Source organism: Telmatherina bonti (genome assembly GCF_933228915.1).
Source record: "Telmatherina bonti genome assembly, chromosome: 7".
Lineage (NCBI taxonomy): Eukaryota > Metazoa > Chordata > Actinopteri > Atheriniformes > Telmatherinidae > Telmatherina > Telmatherina bonti.
Window position 1 is genome coordinate 17413899 of NC_136625.1, and position 21745 is coordinate 17435643.

Consider the following 21745-nt stretch of genomic DNA (forward strand, 5'->3'; position numbering starts at 1 on the left):
TTTCATACACATGCAGGAAACAACAGTGTGTATTGTGTTACAACCGTGTGTAGAGTTGGTAGTGTGGTCCACAGTCGGTCCAGTGTTGGGGTTCATGGAAGCACCCGAGCCGCGCAGCCAGTCTCCCTGGTCAACTCCTCCACCCAGGTTGCTCCAGCTACAGAGAGAGCTCTCGAAGTCACAGATTCCATGAGGAAGACAGTGTGCGTCAGTCAGCTGTACATCATCAATGGCCATGTCTCCTTCCTGGGTGGGGCCGGCCTTTACCCCTTCCACCACAATCTGAAACACACAGCGTGTCACCACAGACTAAAGATATATACATATAATAAAAAATGTTATAATCACACATTCTCAGGTATCATTGTAATATATTAAGACCACATATTTATCATATTGTACTGGCAGCTTCAGACTCAAAGCCCAAATGTTAAAAGACTAAATGATTTTATAGTTTTTAAAGTTTTTAAAAGTTCCTGATACTCAAAATACTCTTGTGTGTTTAAATATCTTGAGGATTTTTTCCACATGATATTTACATCCACACACAGTAACAGAGCTGAAATTATTAATCTAAATCCCATAAATAGATTAATGGCAAAATGAAAACTGACACTGTCAATAATGGTATGTGTTAAGTAGAAATGCAGGTTATGATGGCCCTACAACTATTATAATCTAATCCAGATGACAATACAGGCACCACTGAAGAGCCCTTTTTGAACAGCTCTCTTAAAACATCAATAAAATCATAAAATCAGTTTTCTCACAGATGAGCGAAAAGGGCTTGTCAAACTGTATTGGCCAAAAATATAGTATAAAGTCGGAAATTATCTGCAAACATTCATCTACAGCTGCAAAATCCTAAGGAGTTTATGTTGTGCACCATGTTTCTCAGCAGGATGTTGCCTCATTACTTAGTGAAATCAAAGAAATACAACCTGTGTGAAGTTGTATAAAAGCTTACTTTTGTGCAATTGAAGCAGATTAAAATGTAATTGTATAGTGAGATTGGTGCTTCCTGGGATAATTGTGCTTTGTAGCAAAACCAAATAGCCAAATTTGGGTGAATCTGTGTGACTCACTCTGTAAGGATGATTTCGGGGCAGGAGTGAAGCCTGAGCAAACCTCCACAAACGGCCCTGATCTCCAGTCTGGGAGAAAATCATGGCTTCTTTCCCATTTTCACTCTGCTGGTAAACGTTCAACGTCCCCATTCCTTCGCCATACATGTGGTACCAAATCTGCACACATGATCCTTTGTCTGAGGGAAGGAAAAAAATCACATGAGATTTATTACAGAGAATATCCAACACATTAACTTTCAGCCCTGTAATCTGAGTCGACATGCAGGTATTTGTGTCTAATCCTGTAAAGGACTATTTTGTCTGAATTTAACTAAGCATGTAAAAGGGATTGATGCTTACATGTACTGAGTAACTAACTCAATCCAATGACAGTATTGATGACTCACCTGCAGGATAAAGTGGTGAATACATGGAAGCTTTCTGGCCGGCTTGATCATTGACAGAAGATGGCAGGTAGTAATAATGTCCCGTGTCTGTGTTGGTGGTGTGGTCACTGTCTGGTCCTGTGTTGGGGTTTAGAGTGTGGCCCGACTGTCTGACCCAGTCAAAGTCATCCGCTGTGTCCTGCTGCCAGTTACAGCTGTCCTCCTCAAAGTCACACAAATCTAAAAGACAACACGACATGTACGTTTTGTACATCATACATGTGTTTTCAAGTTCTGTAAGTAAATGTGACTGATCGTTTCAAAATCAGAAACTGACTGCAGAGACAAAACTAGCACCGTTTTGTTTGTCTTCCTGTGTCTTTTTAGCTTCTTATAGTTTTTTAGATAGAAATCTTTGTTCTCCATTTTTATTTATGTACATACAAGTATGTATGTATATATGAATACATAAACATAGTTTATATATATATCTATATCTTAAACATAGCCTATGTATATATATATATATATATATATATATATATATATATATATATATATATATATATATATATATATATATATATATATATATATACTATGTTTATCATTTAAGACTGAACTGTCTCAAAAACCACAGTCAGATGACCAGTTTTCCATCAACCTTTTGCATCAATTTATGATCAAAACTGTTATCTGAAAATTGTCTTCTGCCCCCTGGTGGATACTTGTTGCACTACAATTTTTTGACATTTATAAACTAAATATATGGACATTATTATTACTTATTTTATTTTATTTAAAAATAAATGACTGATTAAAAATTTCACATGACAAAACATTTCATTGTCTTTACAGGGCTAATGGTATCAGGCATAAAACTTAGAGCTAGATTGGCATTGAATAAATTAGTCTGTCTATATATTGCAGTTTGACATAAAATGGCTGTAATTTTGGCTTGTCAATCATCAAACATTTTCCCAGTATTTTATCTAAGAAATATATCTGATTAATTAGAATGTAAGTACAATAAAAATCATTAATTTAGTCTAGAACCTCAAAATTAATAATCCACATTCATCTTCAATATGAAGAGTTCGGTTTTAAGCATTTAAGTTTACTTGTTTAAACTCATACTTGTTAAATCACAGTTTACTTGTGATTTTATTTTGAGTAACAATGGTCAGTATAGTTAAATTAACAAAGAAATATATCATCAGAAGCACACATCTGTGTGAAATTTAAATTTTGGGGAAATTCATTCTGCTTCGTCCCTATTACCATTTGTGCGACATTTTCCATAGATGAGGGAGATATCATCAATTGCAATGTCTCCCGCTTCTCCTCCCACTGTTGCCTCCAGAACCACTTGGTGGACTCTTTGCCATGTCACATGGCTCTGAGCTACCAGCCACTCATCCCCCTGGTTTCCTGATTTTTGCCACACCTACAGGAAAGAACGGAGGTTGATTCACTTGTCCTAATGAGGAAGCTTTTGCAATACTGTGGTATGCCCTGAAACTGTGCAAGCTTGCACTCATTTTACCATGTATTAATGTTATTTTGCAATCAGTATTGCACAACTATGAGAAAAGTATATTGTAGAGAAAATCAAGGGGAAACAGCTGCAAATTTCTCAATCCCTTATATACACTGCTGCAAAGGGAAGTGAAGAGTTAGGACCAAGACATTATTGATGTAAAAAGTGTGTCCTTCTCTGGCTTTTTATTTCTTTGCTAGACATGAAATAAACTAGGAAAACTATAATTTATGTATGCTTTTACCAGAGTTTTCTCCAAGGGCTCAGCTGTTTGTAGAAACATCTTCAAGGAACCAACAGTTGCTCCAAACATGTGGTACCAAAATGTGAAGCAATACCCCTTTTCACCAGCGTGTGGCAGCAGTGAGGACTTTAGCAGGGCTGTATTTCCTTTTACACTTGGGTGGGAACTGTTGATGTAAAGGTATTTACCTGTGAAGCAAACAAATAATACTTAAAGAAAAAAAACTTTATAGCCTCTGACCTCAAAATAAAAATAAATGTCTCATTTCTACTTCTGCACAATGGTTGGAATAATCTGCGAGAGGTGATTTTCTCTTTCAAACTGTTTCATCTCTTGAGTTTTAAAAGCCTGAACAAAAAGACCATAACAGATAAAGATAAAGCTCTTATAAAACCAATGCCAAGTTAAAAAGATTCACCATGGTGCTCCAGTATGGCTAAGCTATGATGTGTAATTGGCATGGCTTGCTCTATTTTTTTTAAAAATGTTTTTTTCCCAGTCTTCTTGTTCTTATGTGGAAATCATTTTCCAGTAATGCTGACTTATGGGTACAGTGACAACTGACCAAATCACTGAAAGAAATGAATGCAGACATGCAATAAAGAAGTTGCGGTAATTCGTGTGTACAGGTCAACACTGCCAGTAAAATTAAAAGGAAACACCATGTGTCATAGTACTGACCTTTACCAGTGGTGTGATCTCCAGCAGGTCCAGTGTTGGGAGTTTCAGTTGGACCAGACCTGCTCAGCCAGTCCAGCTCATCTTCAGCTCCCTGCACCCAAACACACAGGCCATTTTCAAAAGTACAGCCGAAGGAGGGGAGCGCTGAGGATATGGAAACACAGAACAACAAAACAAATCAAACTTCCACCACAGTTCACTGCAACAAGGTACAAATACAGAGGATGGAGAAAGAAGCCGTAAACAAAACCACTGGTTCTAATCAGGTCATTCAGTAGAAAATTTTGATAGAACTTCATTCACCAGGTGGCTGGTAGGATTTTTCACAGTTAATAAAAGAGATGTCATCCACAGCAGCAAAGTGGTCTCCTGCAGCTGTTGTGTTGTTGATACTACTGAACCAAACCTAAAAACACAAATGGGACACAAAACATCAGCTCCAGATAAAGCAATGAATAATACAGGAAGCAAACTATTTATCTGTAGACAAATACTGGAAAATGTCATGCAGATATAAAACTAACATCTCTGTTATTCCATGCATAAAACTTGCTAAGCCAGTTTTCAGTCCTACTATTGTCGCCTTTATAAAGACAAAAACACCTTTTATTATCTTCCAAGCAGTTAGCAGCAGTAGTTCATGTATCCAGCTTCCACTAACTACTGTAACTCAGATAATTTCTGTAAAAAACCACAACTCTGTTTTTTTTCTTTTGCAGTTGTAGCTATTCTAAAACATCTCACCACAATTTTGTTTTGCCTTCACATCACATCTCATGTCACAACACTGACTATCAGTCAAATCCTGATTCTGTTCAAAACCTTCTTTTACTTTTTAAACCTTCAGCTATCAGAATCTAGAATATATCAAGGAATTTTGAAGCCCTTATATCCAATTCAGATACTTCACATTTGCTGGTCATGACCTACAAGTTGTTTTGGAGGAGACTTGGGAAATGCTGCTCCAGATTTAGGAGCAGTCATTTGCTGCAGGTCAGAAAATTCTCCTGATATCTACATAACCCATCTCTTTTCTTTTCTGACTTTCCTGGTTCAGGATTCTGCTCTGGTAAATTGATCATAGTTTAACTTAGCCCACTGTCTTAAATGTTGCATTTTTGTGTGTTTTCTATTAAATACTTTAGATATCAAGTTTTGAAAGGTGCTAAATAAATAAAATACATGTAATTACAAGAGATGTCATATGATTAAGGTATCTAATCTGATAATTACAGGATAGTTGAGGATAAATCACATTTCATACTGCTAAATGCAACATTAGGTGTTAAACTGAAACTACAGCTTCAACAAATATGACTTGACATTGAGAAATAATTGCTTTGGTGAAACAAAACTCCTTTTCTGATCACATCTTTGTTTTTTTAAACCTCAAACTTTCTGTCTAAACATCCGACAGATTTATCTGATTCTTTCAATGTGCTCTGATCACGCACAAGATTAAGTGACTTCTTATTTTTCTTGTGTTTTTGGCAGTGGGCACGCAGCACTTTGGTGCATTACCGCCACCAAACAGGAAGGAGTGTGGATGTCAGATGCAGATGTCATGTCTGGAAGATTAACTGTGTGATAAATCAAATGAGTCACCTTGTGATCACTCTTTAAAAACACACCCTCACAAACCAGCTTATGAAAATAGGTGTGTTTGAAAGCACTGAATATTTTAGATATTTCTATTCATTTTCATAAATAAAGAGTGTGAAGTACTCTGCAGGTCAAGATACACATTAAATAACTGTATTGGAAAATAAATGTCACTTTAAAATATCCTACATATAAAGGACACAAGGATGAAAAATACAATTAAAAAAATGTATGTTAAGATTATCTTTACAACACAGGAGACAGCCCTGCTTGGAGTATTTCAAGTGCACTGATAACACAGCATTTTTTGTAATCTAATAGTTAAAATGTTGAGTAGATGCACAAACAGACACCTTGTAAGACTGCTGGTGCTGGCCTACAGGCAGATGCTCTGGGGTCCAGTGGGAGACAGTGTTGTGACTGCGTGACCACAGGATTGCTTCACCACCCTCAGCTTGCTGCATAAGCACTCTGAGTGACCCAGTACTCTCTGGACTGATGTGGAAGTGAAACCTGGGTTTAGGAAAGAAGGAAGGAAGAAGGGAAGAATGTCGGATTAGGAGCAGAGTTGCATGGTAGAAAGACGGGGGCTGCGGGGAGGAAGTGTTGAGCAATTTATGCCCTAAAATATTTTACTTTCTATCTGAACACATACGTTAAATGCATTTGGGATAATAATTAGTGGAAATTCACAGTTCTTATCACTTACAGCATCTGGCAGTAAGGGGATGAAGGGGGTAACGGGGGACTCTGGAGCTTGGCTTCTCTCAGAGTGGACTCCTGACTGACGTTTACGCTCATGTAGAAGCCTGAGAACAAAAAGCAACTAAATCAATAAAGCTGTCCTTCATAGTTCAAGAGGGAACAGTCTATGATCATTTCACATATTAGAGGTTCACAAAATCTATTAACTTAATCAGTCAACAAGCAATTCAAGTTACCAGTGTCTGTAGTGTGATCTGTGGGTGGTTCGGTGTTGTTATTGGCTTTCTGTCTCTGCCACATCCTCTGTCCGTCACTGGTGTCCGTCCACTGGCATTGATCAGTCTCAAACGTACATGGACCTAATAATGACGAGTACAGCAAACAGTAATTATAATGTGGAAAGAAGGGAAATGAAAAGTGGCTTTACAAAGCTTTCATATAGCAGTTTGACTCGGAAAAGCAGTGTAGAAATGAGCCATGCTAAGTTTTTTAAGGAACAGACCATCTGTCTCTACTTCCTGATACTTTTTCTTCTAAAAAAAAAAAAAGAAATCAAAACACCAGAATGCTTATTAAACCAATAAATGGAAAGGAGATTTTGTTTGCAAACACTTATGACATCTGAGCTATTAAAAACCCTTCCGACCTTTGCAAATCACTGCAAGAACTGCAGCACAAACTGTAGACTCAAAAATGAGTCGTTTCAACATAAATGGAACATTTTAGCTTATAAAAAAGCCAAGATTTACTGCTAAATTTTACCATCAGCTATTTCAAAACACCTAAGCATTTTAGAAAAGCTGGTTCATCCATTTATCCATTTGATTGTAAGATTGCCTGTATTCCCTGGTGTGACTAGAAAACTCCAGTGTTGAGGTCCCTGCAGTAGCTTTCTGTTTGTTACAGAAATGATTTAGAAACACAAATGCATTGAATTGTTCAGGTCAAAATATATTTTAGATTTTCTGGCATGCCATTGACCTTGCAGAGATCTTTGGTCATCCAGAACAAGTTTACTTTCTGCCTACAGGGTCAAATTAAACATACAGAAAGGGCTTTTTAGTTACAAAGTGCCATATGTGAAGACTTCATACATTCCTGATGAAAAAAAATAAAAATACCTTGATTATTAACTTTTACTTAAATATACCTGTTATTTCATGCTATTTTTTTTCTCTTTAACTTAGTGTAATTGGATGAAATATTGGTATATGTTACAAAACCTAATTGGAACTGAATTACCCTCGCTTCAGTTTTAGCTGAGAGAATAAATATAAATACACATTATACCGCGCTAACCACGTTTTACCTTCCTTATTAAATATGATACTTTCCTTTTGCTCCACATACTTATTGGACCTGCAGATTACACCATCACTGAACCGTAACCTGTCATACAACTGTAAATATTTGAACAAATGTCATAATATTCTTTATTTACCTGAAACTAACAGAAAATCACTTGATTGCACTAAGATCCTTCTTTTACTGCAGGTAGACGCACTTGTGGAAGCAACTGTGCAGCCTGAATAATTATAGTAAATGCATCAAGGAGTCTCACCACAGCCAACCTCGTCCTCTCCCTGGGGGCAGTCTGGATGATAATCACACTGTAACATGGTCAAAATACACACTTTCCCGGCTGACTGATGGCAAAAAAACTCCCCATCCTGCAACACAGACATTAAATTGAAGTACACTTTAAAGAAATCTTGAGAATAACTTATGTAGTTACGGGCTCCTCATACTATTTACTACCTGGCAAGGGTTAATGGGTGCAGTGGAGGGTGTAAGTGGGGGAGTGGTGGGTGATGTGTCAGGCAGTTTGCTGTTTTCGGGGTCAAAAACACATTCTTTTGAGAATGAGATGTCATCCAGTGCAACCAACCCCCTGAGAAGATTCAGTTCTCCAAGCTCATATCTAAAGACAACCTGAGAAGAAGACAAAGTTAACAGACTGCCAACTGACTTGAGGTTAGTTCCTTACTGATATAGTTTTCATAAATTAGGGTTCTAACAAACCTTGCTGTGGGCTGAAGAGGAGAACATGACCTCTGCTCTCTGCCAGCTGTAGTTCTGGGATGTCTCTCTGAGCCACAACAATCTGTCTCCACTGCCAGACTTCAGTGTCCTGGACTGTGCTGTCAGTCTAGCTGCAGAATCATCCACACTAAAGTAGAAGAATCTCATCTACAAAGATCCAAACACAGGGAAGGACAGGAGGACAATGTTTCTTAAAGTAGTCTTAAAAACTGTGTTATACAGATCTGGTTAATAGTCACCTTTCCAGAGTAGAAAAAAGCTCAAGACAAGCAATCAAAGATGGACAAGATCATATAAAGGAGGGATACTCAATCCGGTCCTACGAGGTCTGCAATCCAGCAGGTTTTCCATGTTGTCTTGTTCCAATACGGCGGATTTAATTTAATGAATCATTGTGCAGAACCTGATAGGCTGTTCCACTTAATTTGATTCAGGTGTGTTGAAGCAGGAATACATGGAAAACCTGCTGGATTGTGAACCTCGTGTGACTGAATCAAATACCCTTTATATAAATAATAGATTTTATAAGATGTCTGGGTTTTTGCACAAATACAAAACTGCTGCATATTCAATTTTTATATGCTGGCTGAATGATTTTTTTTTTTTAAAAACTTGTGATGTTATTCATTCTCCTTATGTTCCTCTGTTTTTCTTTATATAAACAACCACCAAACATTTTGTGAAATAATATAAAGCAAAAACCCATTGATGCCATGTTTTCTTTGCTAATCAATTAACAGGAAACTCACAGTGCAGTTGAAGCTGGGTAGTAAAGTTTTAGAGAGAATCTCTGACGTCTGGCTCTTCATAGTCCGGTAAGTCCCAGGTGTAACATAGTGACCTGTAAAATAGCATCACATAATATAGATGGGGTAAAAATAAACAAACTTACTGCCACATAAGAAGTTCATCTGGAGTCATTCAGGCAGCAATGTTTTACAGAGTCTCACACCTGCAGCCGAGTTTTGAGTGTGGTCTCGAGGAGGCCCATCGTCAGGCCAGGCTTCCTGTCCTTTCTGACGCGTCCACTCGGCTTCAGGTGTGTCCACATCACTCTCCTCCCAGAAACACAGACCTTGCTCAAAGTCGCAACGCTCAACCACTCCATGTTTATCTGCAGTAACAGCACAGAAAGCAAAAAAGGTGTCAATTCATCATCCTGCTTTATTAAATTTGACATCAGTAAATCACAGAACAATAAAAAACCTGCAGTATGGAGAAAAGTGTGAAAACACTCTCAGTATTAACAGCATTAGTTTATTATCTACTTAATTTAAATTTGGTCATATCTCACCACAGTTGTTCTCGTCAGAACGATCCCCACAGTCGTCACTGAAGTCACACACCAGGGTGGGGCTGATGCACACGTTGTTGTTGCACGTGAACATACTTTCAGGACACCATGGCTGGGGCTCTACACGGGAACCCAAAAGTATTTCATTAACGGGAATTGGATCAATAAAGTTTGAGAAAAAGCTGGTGGCCTACCAGGCAGGGAGCAGTCGGTAAAGCTAACATCATCAATAGCAACATGTCCAAGCTTGTTCAAATTCCTGGAGGCTTCAAACAGGATAGTGAAGTCATGAGGAATTCGACTGACTATAACTTCACCGTGTTGCCACAGATCTCCATGGTTACCAGGTAACCACCACAGTGTGGTGGTCCTGGAGCCCTCCTTTAGCAGCACATGAAGGTTTGTGTCTGAAACACAAACACAGAGAAAAGCTTGTAAAAAGGAAAGTTGAAAACATTTTTTCTTAACAATTCCTGCACATCCAAAAACACAACATACCCTCTCCATACAGGTTGTAGTAGAAGTGTAATGTGCAGGTAGTGCTGGCGTGTTTCATGATGGGACTCTGTAGGGAAGCAGGGCTCATTTCTTGTCCATTGTTGTCCTCCACAACCATGTACCAACCTGTAACAATCAATGCAAAACTCATTTGAGCTGTAGTAGAAAAACCAGTACAGTGTAAATACTGTAGTATTTACAGACATGCTACCATGGAATGGCAAAATAGAAGCAGTACCATAAAACAAGACTGGCAACACAAAAATACTTTTCTTCTGCTCATGACTGCTGGTAAATTTGTTCAAATTTTTTAAAATGACTTGTGATGTGTTTATTTCCATGTGTGTGATATTTCTAAGACAATGACAAATATTTTGAACATAAAAAATAACACTGCATTTAGATAGTGTGGTTGCTTTCTTTATGCACAAATAACTGAGAGCAAAACTTTATGACCATCTAAGTTTTAACTGCTGTAGTTTTAGGTATCATAAGGACATATCAGTATCTTTTAAGTCTGGACTTTGAGGGCCACAATCCTGCAGGTTTTCCATGTATCCCACTTCCAACACACCTGACTCACATAAATCCCTCACGGTGTGGGACGTCATTGGCTGTTGGATCTGATTTTTGTGAGCCAGGTGGGTCGGAAAAGGCATACATTAAAAACCTGCAGGACATCGACCCTCAAGGACGGACTTTGGGCGCCCCTGGTTTAGAGCATCATGAGTCAGACACATCTTGTTGGGTCAATGTTTTCTTATCCAGAATCTTAGAACCTCACCCAGCTCAGTGCCCAGTGTGTTGTCCACAGAAGGTCCAGTGTTCCCAGTAGCATTTCTTCCCCTTATCCACTGAAACTGGCCAACACTTACATCCTCCCAGTCACAGGTGCCATTTTCAAATGAACAGCTCACAAATCCTGAGCTGGTTTCATTCACTAGAAAACATTTATGTATTTATTTATTTCCGTTAAAACACATACTTCAGCAAAGGCATCTAATGAAAAAAACAAAACCAGCACCAGTACCTTTGCAAAGACCTGGTGTGATAGTGATGTCATCAATAGCAACAAATCCACTGTTGTTAGTATCTGCCTCAATTAGCAGCTGTTGTTGAGAGCATTTAAACATAATCAATAATATTAATAATAATAACAACAATAATAATAATAATAATAACAACAATAATAACAACAACAACAACAACAATAATAATAATAATAATAATAATAATAATAATAATAATAATAATAATAATAATAATAATGATAGTAATATAAACAATAATAACAACAATATCTTTAAATACTTGAATTTATTTTCTTTTTAAAAAAGTACCTGGAAAGGTTTGGACATCTTTATCGATTGAGAAAATCTCCTCCAGCTGTTCATACTGCTGTTAGTTTGAAACATCAGATCCGTCTCTGATGGGCCAGAACGTAAGAAGATCCGCAGTGCTCCAAAGTCACTGACAACCAACAAACAAATATCTTGTTTCATACTGATATGTTAAAACAAGTTAAAAAAAAAAAAAAAACCCAAAAGAACATATAGTTACTTTCATAAAATTCTCCAATTGCAACACTTAACGCTCAATACGTATTCATTATTACAGATTTTTTTCAATTATGTCTACACTTATATATAAATTATTATATAATAAAATCTGTGGTAACAATACATACATTACCTTGATTAAATTAGTTGATCCTTGAAAGTAAAGTATATATAAATATATATTTATATTTGTTTGTCTATGTGTTTGTGTATGTGTGTTTATGTGTGTATGTATAATGTGAACCCTACAACAGAATTTTCAGTTTTTAGTCTTGCACAAAGTGAAGCAGGTGATTCATGACTATATGACATTTATACACACTTCCCGAGGAAGTCAGTGAGGAAACTGAACAACAGGATAGAACGCATCCTTACACAGCATTGTTACATACTGTATGTAGTGGAAAACTTTGTCTTTGACTTTGTCAGTCTTTTCTTCTGCTGACCTGTTGTCCATGTGGTACCACAGAGTGAGACAGGACAACGTGTCCTTCGGGTGAATCCATTCAGAGACCACCTGGGCTACACTTCTGTGGTTTAGGTGAAGCGATGAACTCAACAGGAACCACCCTACATGCAAATAAGAAATAAAATATGAAACATTATGAAAAATATATGGATTTTATTCTTTTGCAAATTCATATTAGCTTCTTAATAGTCAGAAATGTTGATGTTTAAAGACAGAACTGTTACATGAGGTATCCATTTTCAATAAAAACAACTTGCTGTAATGATGCTTGTAAGATTAAATTAGCCTTAATTCTTTGTTTTAAAAGGTCAAACTGTGGCTTCAGCAAGAACAGTCAGTGGTAGAAACAAGATGTTTTATTTATTTCAAAACAAGTTTCAGATATTAGGAAATTCTAGTTAGGACAGGAAGGAGGTATTGCTGTCATTAGGACACAAGTTATGAATATAAAGAAATGTTCAGAAGGAACATGCTGTGTCAGTTAAACATTAGCTTTGATTACTAATAATAGGTTGCAACACTAACATTCACAAAAAAGCATGCTAAACAAATTGGAAGCAAACATTTTACAAAATTGCAGTGTAATTTGTGATTTCAACCATGTTTTTGTTCATTTGCAGACCACTGTTGCTAATGCCAGAGAGGAGGCCAATGAGAGCAGAATCGTGTAAATCCAATGATTTCCACCTTTCACTTTCTAAAAAGTCATTTAGCCTTGATCAGAATTTTGAAGAAGAGTACATTTTGGGGATATAACTAGAAATATGACAGACCATGGCAGGCTGGTAACTGAAAAAAATACAGTAAAACAAACAAACCTCACTCTGAAGGACTTACATCAATTTCAGTAAAGAACAATCCCTCCTAAATGAATCTCCTCATGTCCATGAAGGGATGTGCATAAGTTTCTCCTGCATGTCCTTGTCCAAATGACAGTTCTCTAAATAGCCCTTATCTCAACATAATCTTTTAGACAATTTCAGAATAAAAAAATCTATTCAGAAACCATCCTCAGTGCCGTCTCAAAAAGTTTTGGAACTATCTACGTGGTTCTGGCCAAGCACATTGAAACACTGAATCTATGATATTTAGTGCTATTAAGGTGTTAAAAGCATCCTTAGTATTATTTCCAAAAGCATCCTTGCCTTAAAACAACACACATAACTGAGCTTTTACCTTCTGGGGTCTCAGTGGTGTGGTCTGTTGGTGGACCATGGGATGTTCCACTTGCTAGGACCCACTCATGTCCATCTTCTCTCTGAACATTGACCCAGGTACACTGTCCGGACTCAAAGTCACAGCTCCCTGGAGGATTGCAGGCCCCCTCCATCACAGAAATATCATCTAATTTTACAGTATCACTGGTTCCAGGTGCATGGATGGTCCTAAATACAACCTGGAGAAAGAATCTGTTTTAGGTTGTGGCCTTAAGAAAGATATAAAAATAATATGTGTCTTAGTGGTAATCTGTGTAAGAACCAGTTTGATTATCAGAAAGCAAAATCATTAGCAGAAAATGGAATTACATAGAATTGTGCCGGTGAGGAAACGGTGACCTCTGCCACCTCCCAGCCCGTAGAAGGAGATCCAGGCCGCTGCCAAAGGGCATCGCCCAGCTCCCCGCTTCTCTGCACATGGATGCTCAGGGTGTTAGAGGAATCTGTGGGTAACCAGTACCTAAAAAAACAAACAAAACAAACTAAATAAACAACAACAAACACTTAATTATTTTAAATAAATTAGTTTCCACCTTGTCATACTGGAGGAGTTTGGAAACCCCATAATCCTAAGAGCTGTAATGTTGGAGATATTAGCTCCTGTTAAGGTTTCCTAAGCCAAACTGTTCAGTAGGTGAAGGGTCAGGCTAAGGGCACTCGTAGAACTTGATGGGAAGGGACCAGGGTATTCCACATCCCAAAATGGATATTAGGATGTAACCTAACCAACTGGAAATATGCCTGAGCATGAGGTCAAGTGATGGCTACTAGATAGTTGGGCTCACTTTTAAGTACCGCGTGGGTTCAGGGATAATCAGAGATACAAAGTTGCTCAGGAGAAGAGCAAGTGGGCTGTGCAGGGATCCTCACAAGCTTCAGGCTGAGTAACTTGATGTTGGTATTCTTGTAAGCAAGAGGGTCAACTCCTTGAGTACCCAACCACCTAGGAGTCCCGGAGAGGGTCACACCTGGGACTTTTGTTATTCTCCTGGGGGACTTAAATGCACAAGTGGGTGACAATGGAGTAACCTGGAAGGGCCTGATTGGGTGAAACAGAATACGAATATGAGTGGGGCTGTGTTATTGGACTTCTAAGCAAGTAATAGATTGTCCATAACTAAGACCATGTTTGAGCATAAGGTGACTCTTAAATGTACTTGGTTCATGACCAATCTAGCCAAAAGTCAATGATCTTTTTTGTAATTGTATTATCAGACCTGTTTCTGTATGTTTCAGACACTCAGGTGAAATGCTCAATACTAAAGAAGGATACAGAGCTTTGCATCTTACTCCTGCATCTTGTATGTGCATAACTGGTTGAATTACAACGAACTTATGGATGCACAGCCTGGCATAGCAAATGGAGTAGTACCACTGGAAACCATTAGTGTTGTCCAGTAAAACTATTATTTGACTGCAAAAACATAAAAAAGATGCAATTGAGTATTTAATGGCCACCACTGCCTGCTGCACTGCTTTTTTTTTATGACTTTCTCTGAGGATGTACATTATTACGATCTCCTCTACCATCAACTAATTTACTGTTGTCTGAAATGGACACCAGAACTCAGATGTGAAATCTGCACTGTTTTCTGAAGCCATTGCCCAACAACCATGCCAATATAAAGAACACATTGGGGCATGACGACACTGATGTTTGAAATGGGTGTACCAATTTACACATGTGCTTGAGGGGAGAATAAATGGACCTTGAGTAAGAGTTCAGGGTTTTCAACCATAAAAAAGTGGAATGCTCCCTCAGAATTTGAAATGAATAATTACTTCAAGCACATTGGCAGCTGTAGCTCAGCAGTAAGAGCAGGCGTCTTCCAACTAGGGAGTTGGGAGATCAGTTTCAGGCTTCCCCTGACTAGCTGAAGTGTCCTTGGGCAAGACACTAAACCCCAAGTTGCCCCCGATGTGCCTATTGGGGTAAGAGTGTAAGTCACTTTGGATAAAAGCATCTGCTAAATGAATATAGAATAGAAGCTAATTTTAGTACCTCAGGACTTTTTTTCACAAGTGATAGTGGAAAGGAAGGAACAAAGAGGTTGACAGGCTGATGGGGACTTTATCATTACGAAGGTGCCAAACTGCTCTTGTGAAAAGAAAACTGACACAAAAGGTAAAACTTTCAATTTACAAGTCTTTCTTCGTTCTCCTCATCTATGGTCATTAGATTTGGGTACTAACCAAAAAAAGGAATAAAAACAGCTGAAATATGCTGAAAGGTGGCTGGGTTCCACCTAAAAGATCAGGTGGGGAGTTAATACATCTGACTGAGCTCAACATAGATGTGCTGCTCCTATTGAAAGGAACTTAGTTCATAGTCACCTGCCCTTGGATTGTTTTTACAGAAACATCCTACTTGGTGGAAACCCAGAAGTTGTTGGAGGGATTCAACATCACTTCTGGCAAGAAAATGGAAGGATGGATGGATGGATGGAAGGATGGATGGATGGATGGATGCATGGATGGATGGATGGATGGATGGATGGATGGATGGATAGATGGATGAATAGATGGATGTATGGATGGATGTATGGATGGATGTATGGATGAAAGGACTCACCAAAAGCGTATACACATCTCTGCTGCTGATTTGAACTCTGGTGTGAGCAGCTCAGCTATTTCAGGCTCTGCAGAACTTTGGTTACTCACAGCCATGTAGAAACCTACAAAAACAAATCGTCTATAAAAGCAACAGGCTTTTTCTTAACTTTTTGCTCCCACGTGTGTTTATTTGGCAGTTTAATGCACAGGATTACTTCAAGTTAGACAATAAAGCTAGCCTATAAATATGCCTACATTCATGCAAAGTACTTAAAAATACAAACACTGCTTGCAGCCAGAAATAAATAGTATATCTGCCTTTGCATTTTCATTAAACTGAACCTTCAGGACAAGCTGATTCCAACCACAATGCAACCAAAAATACAGAACATGTGCTGCCACGCAAACATTTTGTATAGCTAAAGGGAAGCCAAAAGCATTTTACACTGAAAATAAATTAATAAAAGATTTTTTACTCACCATTTTCAGTCCCATAGGTGTGATCTACATGATGTTTTGTTCCCTTTCTACGACCCCAGCGACCCATGTGACTGACACTATTCTCAAAGCCACATGAGTCCCAATCAAACCCACACACATCTATGATGGATAAGGAAAATGGCAAAATTTAGCAATCTCTAGCACATTTTAGCTTCCTGTTTACATCAGTGTTTACATACGCTGGTTACTGCAGGTTCCCTGCCTCACTGTCACATCATCTATAGCTATGAAGCCTTGGCTGTGGGTGTTTTTGTGGCCACGGAATATTATCTGTGGATGAAGGACAGAACAAAATGTAAAATATTATTCAGAATATGGACGTGGTTGTTTTCTTTGTCAGATAAAAAAACATCTAAAAGTTTATAGATTATATGATTGGTTTATGTTTCAGAGAACACTGATATCCTGATTATATTTTCAATAAGAACTAAAAAAAAAAGAAAGAAAATCCAAATGATTGAAAACACATTTAGGAGTACTTTTAGGGGTATTTTAAATATAAAAACAATTCATGAGCTGAAATTCTGATTTTGAAAATGTGAATGACTGAAATTTTCTTGTCAGTATCTATGCTCTCACACAATGCTGACTGAAGGAATCTGGGTATTAAACCAATATAACATGCTAGTTGCAGTCCTCCAAAATGTTAATAGTACACAGATATTTCATGTTGATGCAACACATAAGTAAGATTCTGTCGTTTATAAGTTAGCATGAACTCAAAAGGGCGAACAACTTTATCAAAAAGATGACACCATGGGAAAACTGATGAACAAAGAATTACATGGTGAAAAGTGGAGAAAACAGCTGCACAAATTTAAACTTCCAGTCTTTGACTTTTGTGCGTTTGAGTGACTTAACACCACATATTTCTGAGTCTACCTCTTCATGACAAGATAATTTTTTAACACGTAGACCAGTTCTTGCCAAGCCCTCATGCAGAAAGACTGCAGAGCCGTGTTCACAGTTTTAAACTTTACCTTAAGCGTGTTGGTAATGTTCATGGTTACTTGTGCATTTATCCACTCTGGAATTTGAGTCCCATCACGAGTCCAGAGTAACTTTTCAGAGGATGTCTAGAACAATACAAAAGAGAAGACTTCTGAAATAAAATGTAGTTGTAATAAAGGATTGCAGCAGTGTAACTCAGCTACATACTGTCTGAACCAGCAGATCCAGGCTCGATACTGAAGGCCCAAGCATGTAATACCAAAATTCAACACAAGTTTGTGATCCGAGATCGATGACAGGAACAGAGATAACTGCTTTCTCGCCATCTTTAGATCCAGATCCATTCAGCAGTAAAAAGAGACCTTGATAGAGTAAAAAGATGGAGAACAGAAGAAAAAATGGACTGAAGCAAATCACAAATCACCAGATATTAGTTCTATAACACTTTTTTGACCAAAGGGAAGAAAACAAAACTCCAGTTAACATTATTAGCTCTCAACAGCTCCCTTCCTTTTCCCATTAATTTGTAAACTGAGGAATCTTTATACTACATACTCAAAATTAGAAAACATAAAAACCAGCAAAAACTATTCAAGTCAAATAAAAGATATTCTAATGTGGAGCTTCTTATTAGTCATCTGCGTTAAATCTATTAATCTTGTGTATAGTAACTTATGTATGCATTTTTATGACTATCAGTAGTCAATACCTTGATTATTTCCAAGATTATGATCATACTGTGGCCCATCCCATGGTCCATTTACATGAAATCCACTGCTGAGACTCCAGTTAATGTCATCATTGACCTCCTGGACCCAGTTACACAGACCTGATTTATTAGAAATATAATTTTAGAGTAAAATACTGTATGAGCAATATCAGTGCAAAACAGTTTTAACTTTCCAAATTAAAAGAAGTATTTATCTGACACCTCCAGGTGGCTCACCAGTTTATTACTGTTTAGAAATGACAAAACAAATACACATGGAGATTTCATCATCTGATAAAAAATATTTTCCAGCTTCACCTTGTTCAAACGTGCAGTCCATGGCAGAAGGAGGAGCAGCAGTGGTAGTGGTAGGAGGGTTTGGTGTGGTGTTTGGATTGATTTCATCACAAGACTTGCCCCTGATGATGTGAACATCATCCAACGCAAAACTCCCATCTTTTGAGGCTGGACGCATGGCTTGTAGAATAATCTGAAATTATGGATGATGCTTTATTTTAAGATTTAAACTAATGTTTTTCAATGTGAAGTGTCTTCCTATTGAAATTAAAATAGTATGAATTCATATCAATTCAACCTGATGTGGACCTGACGCGCTGTAATCCACTCTGTCTAGGATCCACGTGTTGTTTGTATAGCCGCTTGTATTCCAAACAGGACGCAGGTTAGCAGCCTCATTAACAAACACTGTTAGCGTGATATCTGATGGTCCTGAAAATACCAAAATCAGTCATTTAAGAGCAAATTATTTGAACATTTTTTATAAATCTTTTCCTTGATAACAATAACTAATTTCAAACAACTTTTTGAATGATTACTTCCACAAACAAACAAAAAGATATGCAGCCACCTTTCAACAACCAAGAAAAGTTACTCTTTCTTTCTTTTGTTGTTGTTTTATTTGGAGATTTTAAAAAAAAAACAAAAAAACATTGTGACTGAAGGTTGAAATGACCCAATCAATATCTGCAGGAAAGTTGACAAGACATTTACTAATAAACAACTGAAAATTAAAATCAGTTGTATATGGGATGGTGTGTAAGTTTACATTGAAAAACAGAAATTATGTTCTGGGTTGTCTTCAACATGTTCCAATATATAAACAAATGTTTCAAGATTTATATGTTCTAGTGAAATGAATGACATCCTTCAAAATCTACACTGAAAATGTGAAGTTATTGCTGTTCCAGTAGCTCTCTCCAGATATTCAAAACAAAAGTTCTTACATGTATTTTAGAATTACCAAGTTCCTCTCCAATTCTCTGTGAGATAATTTTCTGTGGTTGCTACATTTAGAATTGCCATAATAAAGTCTGGCATCAATACTAAACATTTGTAAGTGTTACATATATGATATGTGATGGTCTGGCAAACTGTCCAGGGTGTACCCTGCCTCTTGCCCTATGATTGCTGGGATAGGGTCCTGCTACCCCTCAACCCTTAATTGGACTAAGCAGTTTGGAAAATGAATGAATGAATGAACATACATGTAGTGTACCTGTCTACCTTACACTGATATTTACTGATACTAACTTAAACCTCGGGCGCTCCATGAACAACATGCGTAATAAACTAAAACAGGAATACAAATAAAATGCTGACTGACTAAAACCTGTACTCACTATTCACCGTCCATCCTTCAGCAAAGTGCCAGATTTCCAGACATGCTCGGTCTACAGCCTCCATAAACTCACTCTCCAGTTGGGCAATTTTTGTTTCACTAGATTTAGAGGGGTTAAAAAATGCAAAGTGGCCTGGGGAGAAAAAACACAACATGAAATATAATGAACATTATTTATTTGTGCAAGCACAGAGCTGCAAAGTTCCAGATCCACAATGAGGAAAGAATGACTAAAACTAGCACATTTTCCTTTAAAAGACACCATGAGAGCTAAACACTAGTAGTATACTGAGTTTCCCTGCTGATTTATTCCAGACTAGTCAGCTGACATGAGAATTTAGACTTCTGCACAAAACTGCTCCCAGACAGAGAATTTAAAGTGAAACAATGCAATTAGTGATAAAAGACTATAACTTATCCTGCCCAAATAGTATTTAACCCCCCCAACAGTTCTGCAATCTTGCAAGAACACCAAAAGTGTCACACCTGGAACACACGGGAAAGCCAAAGGGTCAAAGTAAGTGTGTGGTGACTTGACTCACCTAAAGCAGAATTTGTGGTGTGATCTCTCCCTGGAACAAGCAGACCCTCACTTTCACCTGAGAGCCAATCCCATTCCACTCCCGACTCCACTGGAGGACTGTTGACCCAAAAGCAGAAGTCCATCTCAAAGTCACAAAGACCTTTAAGAAACAACACAGAAAAACATATAAACATGTGCAGACAATGATCAGCTTCCAGTAAATTTAAAGTGCTCAACTAACCTGGTGGAGGACAGACGCCATTCAAGACAATGAGGTCGTCAATAGCAATATCTCTCCTCTCTCCATCCCCTGCTATGGCTTCAAAAATCATCTATGATTCAGAATAAAAGGTGATTTTTCTTTTTTGTTGTTCCAATTATCTGATCCCTACAACAATTAGATGTGCATGTGTGTGTGTCCTGCAAATAATGTATTTCCCTCATGGGTTCAGTATTTGATGTTCATCTCTTCAGCAAAATAGATTTTACAAACAAAAAATGCAAATCAAATGGACCATAGTCATGTTTCAAGATGAAACAATCTGGACAATATCTAATTTACACATCACAAAGTAAGATGCAGACAATTAAAACAGATGTCACTGGAGCTTTAAAGGATAACGACATTAATTCTTGTGAAAACATTTCAATGATGTTTTAATTTCAGTTCAGTTCACTTCATTTTAATTAAAACAACTTTACTTATCCCCAATTTAGTTTTGCAGTCTCCCAGTTTAAAAAAAAAAAAAGAAGCAATAGCTCTCAGACATCCACGACAAGTCAGTGCAACAGGCCAGGTCACACAAATAGAACAGTGCAGAAATGTGCTTGAATGAAAATAGCTTGTCCCAAACAAAACCGAAAGAAAATACATAAACTAGAAACCATCTGATCAGTTTGAACAGAGACAAAAAGAAGTTTGCAATTACTCAGAAATCATCATCAGATAACTTGATTCCACGCTGGTAAGGGTGCTTACCTGATATCTGTTATCAGGGCTGATAAGGGTCACTCGACCGTGCCTCCAGTGCGTCCCTTGATTACCTTTTCTGGTCCACAGCTTGGTGGGGTTATTGTGGCTGTCAGCAGTTTGAAGGTAAACACTCAGTTTGCCCACTTCTCTTCCCTCCATGTAGTACCAGAACATCAAGCATTCCCCGTCAGAAGGAGTTGGCTCCATTTCTGCCGTCATCATAGCACCTCTGGACCCCACAGGGTGCTTCCACAACTCAGCACTCAGGTAATAACCTACACAGAAGCTGGTGTGATGCCAAATGCTGAAAGCACTGAAAGTCTGCGTGTCTGCTTGTCCAGATCAGGTGCAAATAGTTTGTTTTGTTATGTCATGGAGTATCAAACCTTGTGCTGTCCCCAGAGTGTGATCCATGGAGGGGCCTGATGAGTTTGCTGGCTGGGTTGCCCCGGTGATGCGGTTCCAGCTGAAGATTGCAGATGGTTGCGGTAGAAGCCCACAGAGGGAGCCCTGGAAGGTGCACTCTCTCTCAGCTGGACAGGAGCCATTTACACTGCTGGTTACCACTATGTCATCAATGGCAATGCTCCC